Source organism: Hydra viridissima, unplaced genomic scaffold, assembly GCF_058129835.1.
Source record: "Hydra viridissima isolate aposymbiotic clone 2 unplaced genomic scaffold, HvirCarnegie_v1 scaffold_11, whole genome shotgun sequence".
In the NCBI taxonomy this organism is placed as follows: Eukaryota; Metazoa; Cnidaria; class Hydrozoa; order Anthoathecata; family Hydridae; genus Hydra; species Hydra viridissima.
The window spans coordinates 1,202,768-1,224,882 of NW_028324310.1; the positions used below are offsets into that span (position 1 = coordinate 1,202,768).

A 22,115-nucleotide genomic window follows, 5' to 3' on the forward strand; every position below is an offset into this window, starting at 1 on the left:
TATTAATATTATCAAAACAACTCATCATTATAGTATCAATGTTGCATTTTTGAATGCACGATAAGTATGAACTAAAAAAAATGTCATTCTATACATATCGTATGCCCAATGAATAATCAACTTATTTCTTTTTTACGATAAAAATAAATATTATTTTACTTAGATTCTTTTACAATTGCAAGACAAAAATGTAAGACAAAAGTTTGTAGCTCAAAACGAAGACTTCAATATACAGATAGTCAATTACGTGATGCTATTAATGCTGTTAAAAAAGGTATGGTTGTGTACAAAGCGAGCAAAACGTTTGGAATTCCTCATCAGACGCTTCGTGATAAAATATTTGGAAGAACTGCTTTGAAGATACAAAACTGGGTGTATGAATCGGTTCTAGGTGAACAAATTGAAAACAAGTTAGTCGAGTGGTTACTAACATGCAGCAGAATGGGATTTGCCATGTCTGTAGTACAGCTATTAGATACTGTGCAAAAATATTTGAATTCCAACAATATAAAAACAAAATTTACTAACAAATCGTCCTGCAAAAGGTTGGTTTTATGCATTTCTTTGCCGTCACAAACAGCTATCTCAAAAACGAAGTGAATGCTTAAACCGAGCTAGAGAAGGAGTAACTGAAAAGGCCATAAGAAACTGGTTTGCTGAAGTTCCGAAGCTTTTAGGACAAAAAGCTCAATATTTAAATGATTCAATGCGCGTTTTCAATATGGATAAGAGTGGTTTTCAGTTGTCACCAAAAACTAATTTATTAATTGGTGAACGAGGAAAAAATACATGTGATGAAAGTGCTCGAAGTAATAAAAAAAGCATCGCCACTTTATTTGCAGTAAATGCCAGGGAAACTTTTGCTCCATCATTAACAATTTTTAAATATGCTCGTCTTCCAAATAGAATTATAAATGCTGCTCCGTCAGGATGGGGAATGTTTTTTTGAGTATATTACAAACGTTTTTCATCCATTTTTGATAAAAGAAGAAATTCCTTTACCAGTTATTATTTTTTTAGACGGTCATGCGTCACATTTTTCTATCGAACTTAGTGAGTTTTGCTCTAAAAACGGAATAATTCTTGTTGCTTTGTTCCCAAATGCAACACATATTTTGCAGCCGCTCGATGTGGCAGTTTTTAGGTCAATGAAAGCAAAGTGGAAGTTGCTTTGCCGACAATGGCGCGTTGACCATGAAGGACAAGAATTAAACAATGAAAATGTACCAGAAGCATTAAATTCTTTTAAAATCGATCCTTCTATGGCATGTAATACTAGAAGTGCTTTTAAAAATACCGGAACTTTTCCATTTGATGCTAATAATGTTGACTACAAAAAAATTGTTCAAAAAATATCTGAGTCAACTTTTGCTCCGGCTCCTTATTTAGAAGAGAACCATTCAAGTGTGACTTTATCAGCTTCCTCTTCCATAACCTTTATTAAAAAATGCATTGATTTAAGTATTTTAGAGCAGTTTAAAATGACTGATGAACATTTAGGTTGGAAAGGTGATCTTGAATACCTCCAGTTGTATCACTTTTGGAAAAGAGCCTTATCTGAAACGTATATGACCATAATTTTACCTGATGAATTACAACATGGTAATAAAAATCAATCAACAACTTGTAATTTAGAAAATTTGCAAGATATAACCGATATGGATATGCCTGATTACAATAATGCAGCTGTAATAGAACCAAAACCAGCTTGTTTCAGTTTAAAAGTAGCAGCAGAAATCATAAATCCAATTGAAAGTGTTTTAATATGCCCAAAAAAACCAGTCCAAATGTCCAAGCGCAAAGGAGAACGTTTACCGTCGGTTGTAACATCTGAAACGTGGCAGCAAATTCAGAAGACAAAAGTACAAGAAAAGTCACAAATAAAGGATGAAAAATTAAGAAAGAAACAATTAGCTCCAAATAAAAAGTCAAAATTAGAGGAAGAAAGATTAAAAAAGAAACAATTGGCTATGAAGAAAAAGTATTAAATGAAAAAATTAAAAAAGAAAGAGAAAACATGAAAACTTTGAAAAAAAAAAAAAATTGCAAAAAAAAAGAAAGCCTTGAAACTGAGTCAGAAAACGAGTTCCATTAAAATGTTGATAATCATTATAAAATAAGAATCCAATAGCTAAGATGAAGCTCTATCCTTTCCAGTTTAAGAACCTAAACGATATGTACTAAAGTAACGGAAATGCTTTAAAATCTTTAGTTTTAGTTCATAATAATATTTTTATTACTATATATTTAATGTTTATTTGATAGTCTTTTTTTTATTTATACACCCAAGACGTTTAATAAAATGTTACTAATGCATTAAATTTTCATTTGGAACCGCGAGCGCATTTTAAACCAGACACTAAAGAAGATTTTAAAATATACGATAAGTGTCGACAATATATACGATAAGTGTGAAACACTTACGATAAGTATGGAAAACTGCGCTTTAAAAGTTTGATCAAAATAAGTACATTATTGATTTAAATTTCAGAGTAAGAATAATTTTAAACTAACCGTTATATTATTGCATTGACGGCTGCAAAAATTCATTTCTAAAGCATTTCTACTTTTTGAGTAATCTAATATATTATAATAACTTTTGTTAAACTCACGGTAGGTGTGGAAACGACCCTATCTTTATTGTTTTGTTCAAAATATTTTTACTTTATCATCAATATTTTTGATTTGGTCAAAAGAAGTATTTGTCTTTTGTTGTTTTTAATTTCTTATTTGTTACTGTTAATTATTTAGTTTTGTTACTAATGTTTTTTTTATACTATATTAACACAAACAATATATATATATATATATATATATATATATATATATATATATATATATATATATATATATATATATATATATATATATATATATATGTAAAAACAGACAACAAACTATTTTTATTTGCTCTTACTAACATTTAGATAACGTAAATAAAAAAATTATGAGTTTGACAATAGATTTTAGTTAAGTGCAATAGGCACTTCCTGTAAATATTGGAAGCTAATACTTTTAGAGAGCACCGAAAAAACCCTTTTGGAATTTTGTTATATACACATTGGTAACTTACCTGGCAAATTTTCAAAATTATTTACCGACGTCCAAGGGAGAAAGAGCAATTTGAAGTTTTTAGTAAAAATATCCAAAAAAGAACCAAACATTTTCAAAAATCATTTTTGTTTGTTGGCATTTATTTTCTTCAAAAGTGAAATTTTCTTATACAGTGATACCAAAAATTTACAAACACAATTAATTAAAATAGTTTTAAAATTTTGTGCCAATAATTTCAAATATTGCTTCTATCAGAGTTAAGAAATCAATGTTTTTAACACTTGGAAGCAAAATTCTCTGAAAATTCTTTTAAACATTTTTCTGAAAATATTTTTTCTAACTTTTCAGCACGTTTGCTGTTAAATTCCACAACACATTGTAGAAGCTGGGTTCCATACTCATGATGTGAAGGGCTTCGTTTGAATCTTCGCCAGTGAGTCTTAAACTTCCAAATTAACTTCCAATATTTACAGGGCGTGTAGGCAGCATAAAAAATATAAAGTAACTGCATCCAGTATTTAATTTAAGATTTTAATCCTACTTTAATCGAAACCTTGTCTAAATATTTGTTTTTGGTGACTATTTATCATTTTGTTATAACTAGAAAAATGTTTTGTTTTAGTGTAGGTAGCAACCCTTGTTTCGAGCATGAGATCTTAGTCAATAAATTAAGTCACTTTCTGAGTTGAAAGGTCATAAATCATGAGTTAGTAAAATGATTAAGGTCTTTAATCGCTTTTTCTGCAATAGATCTAGCTTTTAGTTAGAAGCCTCTTACAAATTTCTCACTTATAGTAGTTTTATTCTGCGTTATAATAATAATCTGCGTTAATTTAAAGGGACTTACAGCAGAATAAAAGTATTTTTTTTTATGATTACAAGAAGCAACCAAAACAAATTTAAATTATTGCTAACAACTCTTAGCAGCATGAAATGGAGGATTTTCTTGCTGGAAGATAATTCCCATGTCTTTTTGGAAAATGTCAATGGAAAGCGTTAAATAAATAACCAATATTTTTAAATATCTTTGAGAATCAAGCCTTCCATCAAGTACTTTAAAGCAACCAACACCTTTACAGTTCACGCAGGCCCATATGCTACTACCTTGTTTTGTTCTATAAATAGAACAATCTAGGTACATTATTCATGAGGCATTCATCTAAGTAGTGTTAGGTTTTTTCTTGAATCAACCTCAACGTTCATTTCACCGCTGAAAAGAACTTTGCACCACATGCTCTTAGACAAAATTTTAACAGCTAAACATCAGATTTTTCTTGCTTTCTGATGTTTTTTCGATAGATGTGGTTTTTTGCAAGCAGGTCACCACATGTAATTGAGTTTTCGTAGTGCTCTTTTTTCTTGCCATTTTCGACTGAGATCAATAAGTGATAACTTTCTATATTTTTTTACTTTGCAAATAAGTGAACGTTCATTTCCTTTATTAGAAATGCAAGGTCTTCAGGGACGTGGAAGATTTTCAATTATATTGGATTCATGATATCGGTTGACTATTTTGCTAACATTTGCATGTGCTGTGTATAAATGTTTCGCATTTTTTCTCATTGAGATGTTTTGTTCATTCATTGCTGTGAATTTACAATTTGTCATAGTATTAATAGTTTTGCCGGTGATTTTAATTCTTTTTTTGCTGAAATGTTTTTGTTAATTAGACACTAATTTTTATATTTGATTTTATACAAAGTTTTCAAACATTTGTCGCAACTTAAATAAAAGTTCTCTAATAATTATTATCAATTCTCAAATAAGTTTTATCCAAAGACAAATGCAATTTTGAATGAAGTTTAAAGTAATAGAGTGAATTGTTAATTTCGGCCGTTATATTTATTTTAGATTACGAGATGTGTCAAAAAAAAAAAAGATAATCAGCACATGATTAATATATTTATAAATATTCTACATTAGAAAGAAAATATGATGCTCATAAGTTAACACTTTTTATATTTAAAAATCAATCGATCATTGATTTATTGTAAATCAAAGTCGAATGATGGCAAAAAAACCATTTTGGAATGTTACTAATGGCCAATACTGTATATAAAACTTAACACAAAAGAAAATGTTTCGCATTTGTTAGACAGATTGGATTCACAATTTATTTTCGCAGAACCGACACACTAATTTTGTTTGAGAATAATCAAAAGAAAAATCGTGGATTTCATTCACGCTCAAATTCTCTATCTGTTTCATGCTCACAAGCGACATATATCGTGAGTTTTGGGCATTTGTTTTTCTCGAACCCGTACTTTAGTCACTCAATAATTTAGTTTCAAAAATGCCTGCACATCTGATGGTAAATTATGAAGGCTCTCTTGGAAAGTTAGGTATTACTTCATATTGGAAAGTGCTCACTGTTTTAAAAACAACTTTGTGTCAAAACGAATAACAAAGGTAAATAAATTTTTTGAGTTGATTACAGCTATATCTATAAAGCCATACAAAAACAGCCCAAGGCTATCGTTTAGTAATTTTCAAACAGAGAGTGTTGAGCACATTTCATATGAATGCAATTGCACTAATAGTCGCGCATCGTAAGCCTTTTTCACAAGGGATTCGTTTGCAAATGACCATTATCATTTATAAAAGGAAAAGAGAAAAATTAATAATGATAAAACTAGAAATATTGATAAAAAAAAACATAAAAATATTATTAAAAATAAACCAAAAACGTAATAACAAATTAAAAAAAATGAATAGCTTGAAAATGCAAATAGTAATAATAACAAAACTAAATAATTAACAGTAATAAAATAAAAATTCTCATAAGAAATCAAGAAAAACCCAAGCAAAATGAAAAATATCGGTTTATAGAATATTCATGGAACTTATGCGCTAGAAATTCTTTCCTCAATAAACTTTTAATTTCGTTATTTAAATTTTAAACTAAAATATAGTTTCATTTGTAGAACATTGGCATTAATAAGTGCTTAAAAGAAATTAAGGCATTTCACAAATTGGCTCAATGCTTATGATTAAAAAGGTTAGTCGATCCAAAAAGTTTGTCACCCTGAGTGCAGTTTTTTTAATGACTTTATGTTTCCTTTTATTTTAGAATTATAGTATTTCATGTTAATTTTTTTTATTTTGTACTTACGTGTAATGATTGAAAATCATTGATCATTAAGCAAAAAAATTGTTCTATTTTAATTTGTAATTAAAATTAACTGACGTTAGTTGCTGAATGGCTTCCCAGTAAACACGATTTAGTTGGTCCAACTGACGGGCCAGTATTGGCTACAGTTGGCTAACTGTTGGCATTTCTTGCCAACCATTAACCGACTGTATACCGCGTGTTTTTGAATCGTAAAAGTTTCCCGTAAGTTTGTAAAAGAATATTATAAATATATTCACTTAGACCATGCGACTAATTATTAAAATTATTCAAATAGATTCATTCAATGATTAAAACTATTCCATAGAGTTAGTTTAGTTTGAAGCTTTTTATCATTTTTTTTTCTTTCAAACGCTTTTTCTACCCTTTAATTAAACTTTTAAACTCAAACTCTCGTACACCTCTTAATATAACCGTTACGCTGGTAAGTAGAAATATTTTACATTTATCCATTAGAAACACATTCAGATATAATTTTTGACATTGGTTGAGTTTTTAATTTATTTTTATGATGACACCATTGTTGTATTTGTATAAGACATTTTAGCTCTATTTTAACTATTATCAAAAGTTTAAATACAGCTAAAATGTATATGTGCGTGTATAGTAGTATGTTTATGTGTGTATTTCTGTATGTATATGTATGTATGTATGTATCTATCTATCTATATATATATATATATATATATATATATATATATATATATATATATATATATATATATATATATATATATATATATATATATATATATATATATATATATATACAGAGTGTCTGCCAGATCAGGGGAATTCAGGGAAAAGTCAGGGAAATCAGATATCTGCAAAAAATCTAGGATAATCAAGGAAATTAGGTTGAATTTTAAAAAAATCAGGGAGAAATCAGGGAAAATGGCTCTTCATCAAACTTACATAACTTAAATAAGTTGTACATAGTACATGTAATATAAAAGTTTATTTGGCAGATAGTTTTATGAACTTCACTTGCATCAAGCGAATCTTGAATCTTCACTTGCAAAAATGTAAACAATTATACAACCCATATTAAATGTATCAATACTTGATACATTTAGTGTGGGTTGTATTATTGTTTACATTTTTGCAGTTGAAGAGCATTTTTCTAAACGAATCTAGGTCAATTTTTGTGAAGTTGAATTTGGGTAACTTTAAATTAAATCAAGGAAAACAGGTAGAAGATCAGGAAAATATCAGGGAAAAGTCAGAGAAATCCACCTAAAAATATTGGCAGATATCCCTATGTATTTTGTATATATTGCATATAATATATGCCATATACAATATTGACATAATATATGCAGTATGTAAATAAATGGTATATGCAATTGCATATACAATATGACATATACATTTCATATTAAGCATATATAACATATTATATTATATATATATATATATATATATATATATATATATATATATATATATATATATATATATATATATATATATATATATATATATTCATATAATGCATATAATTATAGCATTTTATTAAAAGGGACTTCAACTTCTGAAAACTATGAGAAAACTGTTCAAAATTTTGGGGATCAGGGAAGTAAGGTTTTGGATAAACTATTTGTTTTTTTGTTTTTTTTTTTGTTTTACTACTTGTTATACATTGTATATGTGTTAAGTATACATACATTGATTAAGATGCTGACATGTTGACAAAGGAAAACTATTTATATTTTTTGTAAAAAAAATTAATTTGTGTTTTAATTAAAGTCATAAATGGATGAAGGCTTTAAAAAAATACATATTTCATGTTACAAAAATACACATTTCTACTTTTTTATGCAGATAAAGGTTTTAAATAACGCTCTTTTCCATGGCCTTAATAACACAGCACAAAAATGTGCTAGAATACCATTTTTACAGCAATCAATTCACCTACAGGGATAAATAACATGAATTTTTAAAATTTTAACTCCAAATATTTGAGTTCCATAACACCTTTATCGATGTATGTCTTCAATTTAAAAACTAGATTGTGTTTTTGAAACCAGTTTTCCAATAAGATTCAAATGCAATCAAATATTATTTAATTATTTATGTATGTTTATAGAGAAGTTAGCAGCTTTGGAGTTAAGATTAACAGAACTGGAGCAAAAAAATTAAGTTTTTAGAAGTTCAAAGTTTTTTGGATAATGAAGATATTGTTGTTCCCCCTGGCCTTCCAATGGAAAGTAAGGAAGATTTGGAGAGGTTTAACCTTATGATACAGATGAAATCTGAGATGGCTCTCTATAAAGTTTGAAATTATTTTTTGTATTATAATGTTTCTAGCAGTCTTCAGGTTGCGTTTAAACTAGTAACTATTATTTTATAAGATCAAAGATAAGTTTTTTTATAAGTCTTATAATTGTAATTTATCAAAGGTAATTTAATAATACCTTAGTTATATTATACCGCATTACATTTTCATTTACCTTTGAAAAAATAGTTTAAATAAAAAAGTTGTAATATGTAGCATTATTTGTTTTTAGGTCGAATATCTGCGTTCTATTGGCGGTAAAGTTGAACGTCCAAAATACATATGATGTGTGTTGGGAGCCATGTTTTCCAAAAATTTTAGCGTTTTATGTAATCTAAACGGATCTTCAAGTAAGATGATAGCTACTGGAATGGGCAAGGTTAAGTTGCGATGTTATCATTTTGTGTTAAAGTGCTTACTATGTAAGTATTACTAGTTATGTAAATTTTTAGTCTATAAAAGTGAACTGTATTTTTATATTTACAAAAATATGTTTACAACACTAAGAAAGAATATAATATGTTAGTACTTATGACAATTACCAGTGTTGTCATTAGTTGTAAATTTGTAAGATATTATATTCTCCCTTGGTGACTTGAACTTATTATCATATGCACATATTTTTAAAACTGCTAACCAGTTAATGTAATTCTTGATTTGCAAAGTATATGTATAAGAGCTTAAAAATAACTTAAAAATAATTTATATTTAAACAAAAAATAAATTGAGTTTTTAAATTTATTTTCATTTTATTCTTTTAGCAGCAGTAAGAATTCAGTATCTTAATTCCAAGGATAAAGATATTTACCCGATGGTTTCAAGATGGTTTCAGGGCGCAAATGATCAAGGAGATGGGCGAATAAATAGACAGACGAAAAGCAAGGTTATAAAAAATCAGTTGCAGTTAATCAATGAAAAGAATATTTAGTTATTATTTTCTTTTGAAAATTTATAAAAGCTTATTTTTCTTGATTTTATTTATAAATCTAATTTTTCTTAATTATTATTAATAATTATCTAATAAATCGCCACGTTTTTAAATATTAGCGTTTTACAATATTGTTTTTAATTAAAGTTGCCAATATTAGTTTCAAACCTTTAATAATATTAACTACAATAATAGAATATTTTTAGTTCTTTATTTGTAAATATTTTTCTTTAATGGTCTGGAAATAAAAGTGTAATGATAAAAAATTTGTTCTTTTCTTTGTATTCAACTAAGTTATCTATAAATAATACAATATTTTGTGTCGACAGTAGTACTGTTTGGTAAAGTCTGATATACAAACAATCACTATTAGATAGAAAATTAAATATGAAAAAGCAAAGTTATACTTTGTTATTAAGCAATATTCAAAACATGATTTATAACTTTTGCACTTTCAATTTAAGCGCAAAAGTGAATTTAAGAAATCGCGAAAAAAAATCATATAGTTGGGCCGGTAATGGTACCAACTGTTAGCCAACTGTTTTATTACTGTTGGGCCGTTAATGGCAAACAATTGTTTAAAAACAGTTGGCTAAGTGTTGGTAAAAGCGTTACGTTTTTTTCACGGTACCAACTAAATAGCCGACTGTTGGCCCAACTGTAGCTAATAGTTGGTTATTAGGATCGGGCCAACTACTTACCAACTGTTCGATGTTTACTGGGTTATTTCTTTTTTACATAAAAAATATGAAAATCGGAGTCGAAAGTTTAGTCTTATTAAACTGCACATTACCGATATTAATTCCGCAAATTAGAGTGGATGATTGGTCCCTCTGACTTTCGGAGCCTCACGGACCTATCGATCAAATAATTTTATATTTACCTTGAGAGTTTTTGTCTTCTCAAAACTTATGTCCTTCTTGCTAAACTTAACTTGGGTGGCTATTGCAAACTGATTATATTTGACGTTGTTTAAAAATTTTTAGATGTGCTGATTTCAACATATAAAAATAGAAATAAGTATTTTTCTGATTGATGAAAAAGTTGTTGATGTTCCTGATAAGATCCTGGTAAAGATCTCAACACAAATCAGGGATATCTTTTGAATGCATGTTTAACTGTGTTGGTAGCACGTGAGTAAACTCAATACCCACATTTTTTAGAGTGTAGCTACCAGGTAATATAAATCATGCGAGATTGATGAATAAATTATATACAGTTGCATTAAAATAACTATTGAGATAAAATAGTATTATAGTTTGTTTTTATGGTTCAATACAGTTTCACATGAAATGTAATAGTAGATACCAAGATGGGTCGAAAAAGTTCTTTTCTTTTTATGACGCAGCGTCAGCAACTCAATATGCCAGATCAAGATATTGAGTTTCCAATAATGCAGAACAGCTGCTATTTTGCTCATTTTGAATATTTTTGTGCCGAGCTGAATTTTTAAATTGTAAAATGCGAATCCTTGACCTCTAAAAATAGCGGCTTATTTGGACGGTTTTCCTTTTGGAAGAAAAATTACTTGCCGGGAAACCAATATTTTATTGTATTAATAAACCCAATCGTAATGGTTTTTTTTATGTGAAGAACCCTTACTCTTTCGAATATACTGGTATGTTTTCAAGGGGAGTTAGCTCCGGTCAATATTGAGTCTTTACGGGCTACCAAAGAAAAAAATCTAAAATGCAGGTTCTTAGACAAAGTTTACTCAATAAGAAAAAGTATAAAAAATTATAAAAAACCTTAAGTGATTCTTTCATATGTAATGATTCAATAGTTAAAATTTCAACTCTGAAGATTTATTTTTAGATAATATATCTTGTTTGAAATATTGTGTTTCCACAAAAATTATAACAGTAGAAAGATGAAGGCAAAGAGAAACTAAGTTTTAAAAGTAAAAAACATTTAAGGATCTTGGATGAAGTCACCAGGTATTTAGGAATTGTTTTGTTCACTTTGTCTAAAAGTCATTAATGTATTCCTCTAAGTCTTTCTCTTTGATTTATTGTTTCAAGCAAATTCTTCCACAACATTCTACTTACACGACAAACATCTTGTTAAACTGATTTTTTTTAGGGTACGCTTTCTCTTTCGATGTCTATTGAAATTTAACTTGTTTGTTCTTTTTTCACTCATAGTTATTTTATTACTTTAGTTTTATAGCATTGAAATACTAAAAAGCGAGAAGAGAGATAACATTTAGTAAAACAATAAAACTTTACTGAATACACTCAGCTACAAGCTGAACACAGTTTTTATAAGCTACGTTCTAAACGTTTTACCATAGTTAATACAGAATTACCATGGCAACGTAATTAATAGAGTTAACTGGTTTGGAAACTCCATAAAATCCATTGTTTAACCTTTTGACACAAAAACAGAGCGTAATTGAGGCTTCTACTGGGCACGCAAACTTTTAAACGGTGTTTATTGCTGAGTAATACTATAAACTAATCATACCTTTAATTCCCAGCTTATCTGTAGTGATTATTTTTAAGTGATTTTTCTTTTTATAGAAACACATTGACAGATGTTTATGAAAATTAAATGCCAGTTGCTAATTGCAGAATAACGAACTGTGGAACATCAAGAAGAACAAAGAGTGAAGGGATATTCAAGCTTCCTAGTTCAAATCCTACAGATCCTGCTCATCAAAATTGGCAATCTGAATGGTTAAATTCAATGACTAAAGGACGTGTTATTAACCAGAGTTTATAGAGCAGATCAACTCTGGAAAGGTTTTTGCTTGAGAAAAGCACTTTAAGCCAGGTGATTTTGAAACACCTAAGTTTTAAATAAACTATATGTGAGTGTGTGTGTATAATTATCAAATGATTTTATCTTCAGATATTGTTCTCAAAATGACAAAAACGATTATGAAAAATGGAGTTATACCAACTCCTACAAAAAGCTGTAACGTAACTTTCCCAAAACAAAGAATGCGAAGAAAAGTTATTTTGTCTGAGGCTAAAAAATTAACTAAGTACTATAATAAACCTAATGTCAATTCAAATGTAATTCCAAGTCTAAAACTCTTAAATTGTTGGATAACAGATGTGAAAGAAAATGAAATACCTATTTTGAAAAATGTTTCAAATGTTCTTCCAGAATTTGAGATTACGATTGACAAATGTTTAGGCTATAGTTTGGCTGCATATGGGTATATGGTTCCTGAATGTCATCCTAAATACTCTGACTTCAAAAGAAGTATGCAAAATATGACTGTGACAAATTTAATTAATGCGCTTAAAAGATATCAATTATGTATAGGTGCACCAATTCTTGAAAAGACAGCAAGTACCATACACCATTGTATACCTTTTAAAATAAATCCACATTATTGGTATACACAATTATCACCACTCAATCGTATGTCATGCTATAGAAATATGAACTGCGATGTTTTACTTAAAAATTCAAACAGATGCAAAAATTGTTTATAAACAAACAAGTCAATGATATATTCAAAAATAAACAAAGTTAAGCGTAACAATGAGCCAGCCAAATTAAATGCTGCTATCACTTTAACAACACCATCGAGGCTTAAATTAACAATGCAAGAACAAAAAATTTGTTTAGTGTCTCTCCATCTGGAGTCAAGTATCACCCAATTACAATAAGATACTGTTTATCTATAGCATCAAAATCCCCATCTGCATATCAAGAAGTAAGAGGTTGTAACGTTTTTGTTTCGCCAACCCTGAGGACACTCCGTGATTATAAAAATTGTATAACGCCAAATGCTGGGTTTCATTTTTGCATTGGCCGAAATTAGTATGCAAACGGAACAATATATAAAAGTTGAAAGATAAATTGTTCTTTTTATTGATAAGATGTCCCTAAAGTTTAATGTAGTTTTTGATAATAATAGCCAGCAGCTAATTGGGTTTGTTGATTTGGGAGATCCAGACCTGAATTTTGCTACATTACAAAAATGTGAGCTTGCAACTCATGCTCTTGTTTTCATGGTTAGTGGCATTGCCACATTGCTTAAGTCTTCAGTTGCATTCTTTGCCACCATCACTGCAACAGCAGTGCAGCTATTTATTTCATTTTTGAAGGCGGTATGCATTTTAGAAAAAAGATGCAATCTTTATCTAAAATGCATACCGCCTCATATAGTCTCTATAGTCGCCGATGGTGAATCATTAAACCGAACAATGATTAAACTTCACCGTCACATGTGCAGAGATGTGAGTACTCCTGTTATTTTTAAAAAAATAAATTTGTATGCTAAATATAGATACATCTACATTTTACCAGACACGCCACCTCTGATTAAAACTGCTCTAAATTACTTGTTAAACGTTGGCGCAGAAAAATGTACACGTTACTTTTGAAACAATGGAAAATACTTTTGTTGCAGCACACTACTCAATTATATTATGAAGATTTAGACAATGGTTTAAAACTTATGCCTAAGTTAAATAATGAACACACACATTAACTCTTACCCTGCTATGATTTTAAAACTAGCTTCTCAAATTTTAAGTCAAACTGTAGTATTTGTTTTGAAAACCTTTGGAACTGAGGAATATAAAGAGAAAGCTGATATTTGTGAAAAAATGGACATGTGTTTTAATCGTGTTAATAGTAGATCTCTTGAAGAACATAAAATTAATATAAAAGCTTTCCTTCAAAAACTCGCAGAACGAAATGATTTACGATTTAATTTCCTTTTAAATGATTTTTTAGATAATCTTCAAGATTGGAAATGATCTATAGATGTAAGAGTAAACAATACTCTTTATAGATGTAAGAGTAGACAATACTCCTAGTTGTCAATACTCTTATGAGGCTAAAGCCAAAATGTTCATTTCAACTCAGACTCATGAAGGGTTAACAATGACATGTAACTCAATTGTTGAAGTTATAAAGTTTCTGTTAGCAGAGAGTTTGTCTTATGAACTCACAAATAGATTTTGTCAAGACCCATTAGAGAAATATTTCATTGCTAAAAGACGAATAGGGAGACATTCAGATAACCCTGATACTAAATAGTTTTAATGTAATTCTAATGCAATATGCATCCAAAGAAAGGTTTCGCTCAAAACTGGAAATACTAGAGGCTCTTACTTTTAAAAAAGTCTTCGATAAATGTGTATGAAGAACTTATACCTAAAAGAAAGAGAAAAAAAACATGTTTTACAAACTACTGTATTATAAAAACTATTTGAAACTTTTCTTAAAACTTTTATAAAACTATAATATATATATATATATATATATATATATATATATATATATATATATATATATATATATATATATATATATATATATATATATATATATATATATATATAAATATATATATATTATTTGTCTTTCAGTTAATATGATTCTTTGATATTAGCACGTAATCCTTTTTTAGATTAGTTCTCCTGTTTTTTTATTGCTTTGTGTAATGTCTTTGACAAATGAATGACTTCGAACTCTAAAATATAATCCCAGTATTGAACACAAAGTAGATTTTTTTATATCTTTTTCACTTTCTAAATCACAGCTTTCAAGAATAACCCTGTAATATTTATATATATCTTGATCAAATAATGTTTTTTCTGTAAATGAGTCTATGTCTATGTTTTTACTTTATTCTGATTGTTCTGTATATAAACAAAATGCTTTTTCTGCTATAAATAATATTTGCTCTAGCTCAATTGTTATGCTAGTGAGTCCTTCACGGTTAAGAGCATTGATAAACTTTTGGTCTTGAGTATTTTTGGTTTAAGATTGGCAGCTTTTTATTATTGATATTGCTTGTTGAATAGGAATGTCATTATTTGTTCGAAAACTTTGGATCTTTTTTTTAATTTTTGGATACGGTAACCTCCAAGATATTGCAATCCATACCTTTCCCTTTCACAAATTGCTTGTCTATTTGATGTCTTTTTATCAGTAACACTACATATATTAGCCCTTTAGTAAGATGCTATGCTATCAGCAAGCTTAATAATAATGTAGCAGCATTTTCATAATCAGCATCACAATTAATGTAATTCCGGAAAAAGCTAGAACATTAAATGACGTCAAGGATTTGATAGTTGTAATAGTTTTTACCAGTGAAATCCAAAGAACTGTAAATATTTGTTTGAGTTTGTTTATGACGGTTTTTGAAGGATATTTTAGAAACATTTTTCAATTACTCTATCAAACTGAATTTCATCTTTTATCTGGTCAGTCTAAAGTTTTTTAACAACTGCAATTATTTTATCACCGTAATTTGAGTTTTCTTGAGAGACACTTTTTTGAGTTGCGAGAAAAAACTTTGGTGTTAAAATCTGGATTTTTAGCAAGTTCATCAACAATAACATTGTTCGGGTGCCTTTTAGAGATATGCAAGTTCAGCCGTCCTTTACTTCTACAAACTTTAACACATGCATTACCTGAGAAGAATCCAAGGCTGAGTTAAAAATAATTTTAAGTTACGTGAATGTTTAACCAACTAAATCAATTAATCACTCAATCATTTAACTTTAACTTAATTTGATCACTTATAAAAAACGTAAAAAGAATTTTGTTTATGTTTTGTATGAACAAAGATGAAAACGTGGAAAAGGTTTCTTTACAATTTACATAAAAAAACATTTTTCAATTTTTTATCTTACTATGAAAAAGTACTTACATTTTCGATAATAGCTTCAGTATAATTTTGAAGTTCAGTATCATTTTCAACACTTTCCGATAGAATTAAAAGGTCACAATTACAAAATTAGTCATCATCTTCTCTCTCTGCAGCCAAAGTAAACTTTTGTGCTGTGCATTGTCAATGTCACGTAATAACAGATTTCACCTGAATGAGTTTTTTTTTACGCTAAACACCAAGTTTCCAAACCAGTTAAGTCTATAAACTAAAGTTTTACGTAAGTTTGTCGCTTTGAGTAATGGTTTTTAGTCCGGAAAAGCAAAGTTAACTTATTTGACATCTTATTCAGTCTAATTACCACCCATTTTGAGCAGTAGAAAGCAAGATATAGAAAGTAGTACCTGTTGATAAGGTGTTGCTATGGACTAAATCTTCATACTGCTTAGCAAAAAAACCTCAAAAAACACTAATTTAGCACAAAAAAACCTTGTAAATTTAAAATAGATATGGCTGGTCAAATATTAAATGTCGTAAACCAGACAAAAATGATCTTGAAGCTCATTGGAATTTTGATCATCTTACAAACTTTGCATTTACTCTGGATGTATCACAAAGCATTTATATTGGATGCAAAATTTTGTGTTAGGGTTGCTTTTGGCAATCTTAAACTTTACACTATTTAAGGAACTATTTGACAGAATATGTTTTCAAACAAACTTATTACTTGTTTCAAAGTATTCCATAAGTAAATGGTTTCATTTAAAGGATTTAATGCTAATGTCTCTATAAATTTTTTCCAAAAACTTTAGTTTGTGTCAGAAGAGTTATTTGTATCATTCCTTAAAAAGCATTTCCCCAACTTTGTCATCTCATTCGTCATCTGAAGCATCAATTGAATAGCTAACAACACAAAATGTAGTAGGAGTTTTTCTTTGCATTCGCGGAAGCTTTCATATTAGGGTTTTACTCTTTTTCGTATTTAGTCCTGAGTTTCCAATTACTTTTAAAAACCCTGGAGGTTTATTAGTAACTCTGCCAGATAGTTTTACTATCAGATCCATTTAGCCATTAAACTACACTTGTTTTAGGCATTTCGTTACAAAGAGAATTCTTAACAAGTTAAATAATATGGTTGTTCATACATAATATCTGACAGTTTATATGAAAATGTAAAAAATCATATAAATTAAGTAACAAGTTACAAAACTATAACACAACTGATTTTTAATATTTGAAAACATATATACACAAAATTAAAATTTATTTATATTAATTGACAATTTATTTAATGTTTTCGACAATTTGAATGAAAATTGATCAGTTTGTACATGATATAAGATAAATTAAACAATAAGACAATTTACATTTGAATCAATATGCATAAAAATACGGCAATCCATATTCAATTTATTTTAACTTATAAAAAAATGCATGACATTTTAGTTGAACATGTTTAATACATAGACTTTAACAGTTCAAGATTTCTTTTTAATTCTAATTTGCCTGTCCACATCTTTGTTTTTATTGTTCATGATATTCCTTACTGGAGTAAAAATGTGGGTCTTCATCCTGCCGTACTGTTGAAGGAATATTGAGTTATTTTGTCTTGGTTACCTTTTGTGGTACAGCTGTGAATGAGTAACTTTATATTGCAACTTTGTGAAGATATTAAAAAGAAATATGACCCAACAAAATTTTTTGCCGCATATTCAGCATTTACCTGCGGTTAGATATTTTTTGTTGTGAGCATTTGTTGTTGTTTCTATCTCCACTTTCTGTTTTAGCAACTGTTGATGCAGCAAACAGTTACTATATCGGTAATGAGTTGAAAGTTTTTATTCAAGGCGGCTGTTAGAACATTATCCTTTTTAATTAAAGCTTAATTAGAAATGATGTCAGAAACTTTTAAATGTTTTGTTTCTTTTTTGCATTTTGTAAAGTTGGTAAACGAAACTGTAAGCTTAAGCTCAGTTATCTGAAGAAACTTCTTTAATTTCGATTCTCTACTTCCTGTAACTGTTATCTAGTTTATGCACATTTTTATTCTCATACTAGTGACGGTTCGTATACGAAATAACGTAGCGTGTCAATTAAATAACTAATTAGTTTAGCGGAAAAGAAAGATTACAAGTACATCCTTCTCTCGTAATGCATTGTATCTGCCTGTAGCCTTTTCCTTGGTTTGACCTGGGTATTTGGCATGTTTATGTTTGATAGATTATAGTATAAGTTTAATAGATTACGTTTGATAGACGATAGGGAGAAGTTTTATAATATTTTCAGCTCTTGGTAAAAACTTTCCACTGTTTATACGATCTTTATCAAGACTTCTTTTCTTGTAGCATCGGCTTCATGTCAGATGACGTCACTCTGCCTGAACATCATAAGTTAGAGCATTATTTGACATGAATTAAAAAAAAGCCCTGCGAGCCGTTAAATATAACGAAAAGTATTTGGAAAGTATGTCACCATGTTGTCAAAAATTGTAGGTGTTAAACACTTTAGTTATGAAATTAATAACAACCCAAAGAGAAGCAATTTTATGATGAAAGTGTAAACTAGCAATCGAAGAATCAACCAACTAGGGTCCAAAGTGACCAATAAAAGATTATTTGGTTCTTTTTTAAATAAAGTCAACCAAAAATAATTACCTTAAATTAACTGGTTACTTAGTGCTTAATTAACAAACTGGTACTTTATATTTGAATTTTAATCGGTTACTCTAAATATTTACTACCTCCGCTCCACAACAGTTGTCACATTTGGATACTTTTGGTCCACATATTGAAAATGTATGCTTTTTGAATAATTCTTTTAAAGATTTGCTAAATTTGTATCGTTTTAATTAATTTCTAAAAGTGAAAGTTTAAGAAAAAAAATTAGTCGTACCCACAACACAATACTAGTAGAATTACAGTGCGAATCTGCCCACGCTTGTTAGAAATCCTTGAGTAACCCTTTTTAACAAGCTATTACTTTTGAAAATTGGTCTAACACAAACGAAGCTATAACTGTAAAAGTTTGATCAAATGGGACATGTATTACGTAACAAAATTTATGCATCAAATGTGACAACTATTGTGGAACGTAGGTAGTAATTCAAACAAGTTAAAAAGCCTTGTGCGTGTATATAAAATGACTTGAACAGCAAAAAAATCTAAATAAATATTACAAGCACAAGTTTTTTTGGTTACTTGTTAGGTTTAACACAACCTTTTTTTTTCCTAAATAAAGGGAAAGATCGCTTTTGTTGAGTTTCAGCTCAATTTTTTCCGCATTTCGTTTCCAGTTTTATCAAATTTTCTTAACCTCTTTCCGCATGGAGTATTATTTATGAAACAGTTTTGATTTAAAGATAGTAGAGTAAAATGGGGTCAAATGAAATAGTTAAGAACTTTGATTAATTTTTTTTTAAGGAAAAAAGGTTTTTAATTTTTTTTTTTTTTAAAGTTGTAGAGAAATTTGAGCTGTAATTAAATATATACAAATCAAGTAAAAAATGTTTTTAGTTTTTTAAGAAACTTTATTTAATTGAAAAAAAAAGTTATTTCATTCTACCCTCACATTCGGGGAGAATGAAATACGCAAATTTATGTGAAATTAAAACAACACTTAATAAAAAAAAAAACAAAAAGCAACCAATAATAACAATTTAAAAAACAACCAATAATAACAATTAAAAACAACCAAATAAAAAAAACTTTATTTTTGAGATGATGGTGAATCGTAAAGAGGTACTAGAGGTTGAGCTGAATTGTCATTTGTGCGGCACTTTTTGATGCAATAAAACTCAGCGCCTTTTACATATCGTTTTGGTATGCATGTTTGACGAAGCCAAGCCTTGCATTTCGAATTTTCAAACTGATACCATTCCATGTATTGACTTGTTGAAGCTTCGCCTAAAACTTTACGGCACATTTTACACTTCACTTGGTTTGCAGCTGCCTTTTGAATAGCCGGAGTTATTAGAATATTGAAGGTTGTTTGCAGGCAAGTTGTCTTTGGAGGTGACTTTGAAGCTGATGCTATGCAACACATGCTGATGCTAGATGTTGTTGATATAGATTTAGATAGCAGTGGCTGAGATGGTGTAGTTCCTGGTGCTAGTAGTGGTTGTGGTACTTTCATAGATTCTGGTGGTTGAGATGATGAAGGTTCAGGTTGAGATGACGGTGTTTCAAACGTATTAGCAATTTGAAATTTTGACTGATCGATTTTACTGATGTTGAGTGGAAACAAGCCAGTATTCTGAAATCCACTAACTATTTGGGTGCGTGTAAAAACTTCACCAGAGCTAAGAAGTTTTGGTTGCAGTTGGCTAAAACATTCTTTTGATAAGTTGCTGAACTTTGTCTCTGCATAAAACTGTTGAAGTAATTTGCGCCAAACTCTTTTGAGATGACAATAAACACCGACATCTAGTGGCTGCAGAATATGTGACGTATGAGCTGGTAAGCAAATTAACAAGATATTGTTTGATACAAATAAATATGACCCGATAGGTGACATGTGTCACATGTCCATCTACGACTAAAATATGAATGCCTATAATTTGATAACCATAATAAGATTTATCTAATTAAATAATTATTTGATTTAAGTAAAGATTAAACTAAATACCTGGAATTTTTTTAATGGCAGGAACATACACGCCAGTGAGCCAATTCAAAAATTGCTTATCTTCCATCCATCCGGATGGAGATATGGCGTAAACGGCATCGTCTGGACCACTTAAGCACCAACTTCTCTATAGGCGTTTTTTTTATTTAAAAATAATATATGGAGCAAGACGATTATCAGCAGCATTGATGCAATTTCCAACTGTATTATGGGTTTTTTCATTGTTGCCAACCAATTTTAATGGTCGTTTTGTACCACGCCGGCAAACTATATGGTGCTTGCCTTGATCCCCAGAAAATCCGATTTCATCAAAGTTCCACAAATGACATGAAGTAATTTCATTGATTCCTGCTTCGTTGAATTCTTTTTGCAGTGTGTTGAAATACTTTGCAACTATTTCTTGTGTGCAAGAAGCGGCTCTGAGTGATGAAATATTGCTTATGGCCCTGATGCTTAACTTATGACTCCACCGGTTTATGAAAAGCTTATACCAATCTCTCCCTGGTGTACCATTAGGAAATAAATGAGATTGACTTTGGCGTTGCAAACAGTCGGTAACTAGTGTGATGACGTCATTGTAAGTTCTACCAAAGCCCCAATCGGATAATTTGATTAGGATATTTACCAAAGTTGATTCAAGTTGTTGCGACAATCTCGTGTTTGAACCACTCCCAATTGTTTCACCTATGCCGTGGACACGCCTGTGAAGAGTTGCTACTGGTATGCTGAATGATTGAGCAGTTTTGTTAGGTGAAAATTCACCGCTTTGTACTTTGGCCACTGCAAGAGCGACTTGCTCATCGGTGTATGGTTTTTCTTTTTTCTTTGAGAGCAACTTGTTTCGAGGCATATTTTATATTAGAATAGGTTTAACACGACTTTATTTAAAATTTATACAAAAAAATCATAGACATTGATTGGTCACTTGAGATTTAATTAATAAAAGCCGCATCTAACAAGTGAGCAATTAGCGTATTTCATTCAACCCCACATGTGTCCGTTTTCGTTTTTATCTCATAACTTTTTTCCCTGAATAACAAATTTAATTTTGAAAAAAGATTCTTGACCACCGTAAAAAGTTCTACCAGTATACTTAATAAGCTCATTAGTATCAAATTTAATTTCCGAGAGTTTTATGTCCATTTTTCAAAAAAAGAAAAAAAATATCATCACGCATTCGAAAACTTAACAAATTATCAAAATAATTTTTTTTTTTAAATTAAAATTTGATATCATCTTATTCAGAAAAAAATCCTCTACAACATGATCAAAAGAAATTTGCAAAAAGTTTATTCAATAATTAATTAAGAACAAAAGAATAAGCATAGTCATAACTATTTCATTCTACCCTCTATTTCATTCTACCCTGTTTTACTATATAACTTTAATGGTATATTGTAGATGTTTATTTCCATGTTTAAGCAGAGAAATAAATATATTGTTAAACTCATAGCGAAGTAACCATAATAACATTTTAGTCAACTAAGATACAGGTATGTATTTATTTTGTATT

General features: G+C 29.3%; 1 protein-coding gene, 1 long non-coding RNA gene and 2 pseudogenes across 3 annotated transcripts in view; 3 read left to right on the forward strand and 1 right to left on the reverse strand.

Moving 5' to 3' along the window:
- Positions 1–22,115, reverse strand: part of LOC149881606 (uncharacterized) — a 192,913-nt gene that overhangs the window by 6,427 nt on the left and 164,371 nt on the right. The gene's annotated exons all lie outside the window — the stretch shown is intronic.
- On the forward strand, positions 151–2,131 carry LOC149881607 (uncharacterized; annotated as a pseudogene).
- On the forward strand, positions 7,749–9,510 carry LOC149881608 (uncharacterized). Of its 2 annotated transcripts, none has more exons than XR_016444735.1 (3): positions 7,749–7,763; positions 8,274–8,884; positions 9,224–9,510. It is a non-coding gene; the product is annotated as an uncharacterized LOC149881608 (long non-coding RNA). The 2 variants fall into 2 exon arrangements; XR_016444736.1 differs by lacking the exon at positions 7,749–7,763 and having other exon boundaries at positions 8,172–8,459; positions 8,695–8,884; positions 9,224–9,498.
- On the forward strand, positions 11,944–14,573 carry LOC149881609 (uncharacterized; annotated as a pseudogene).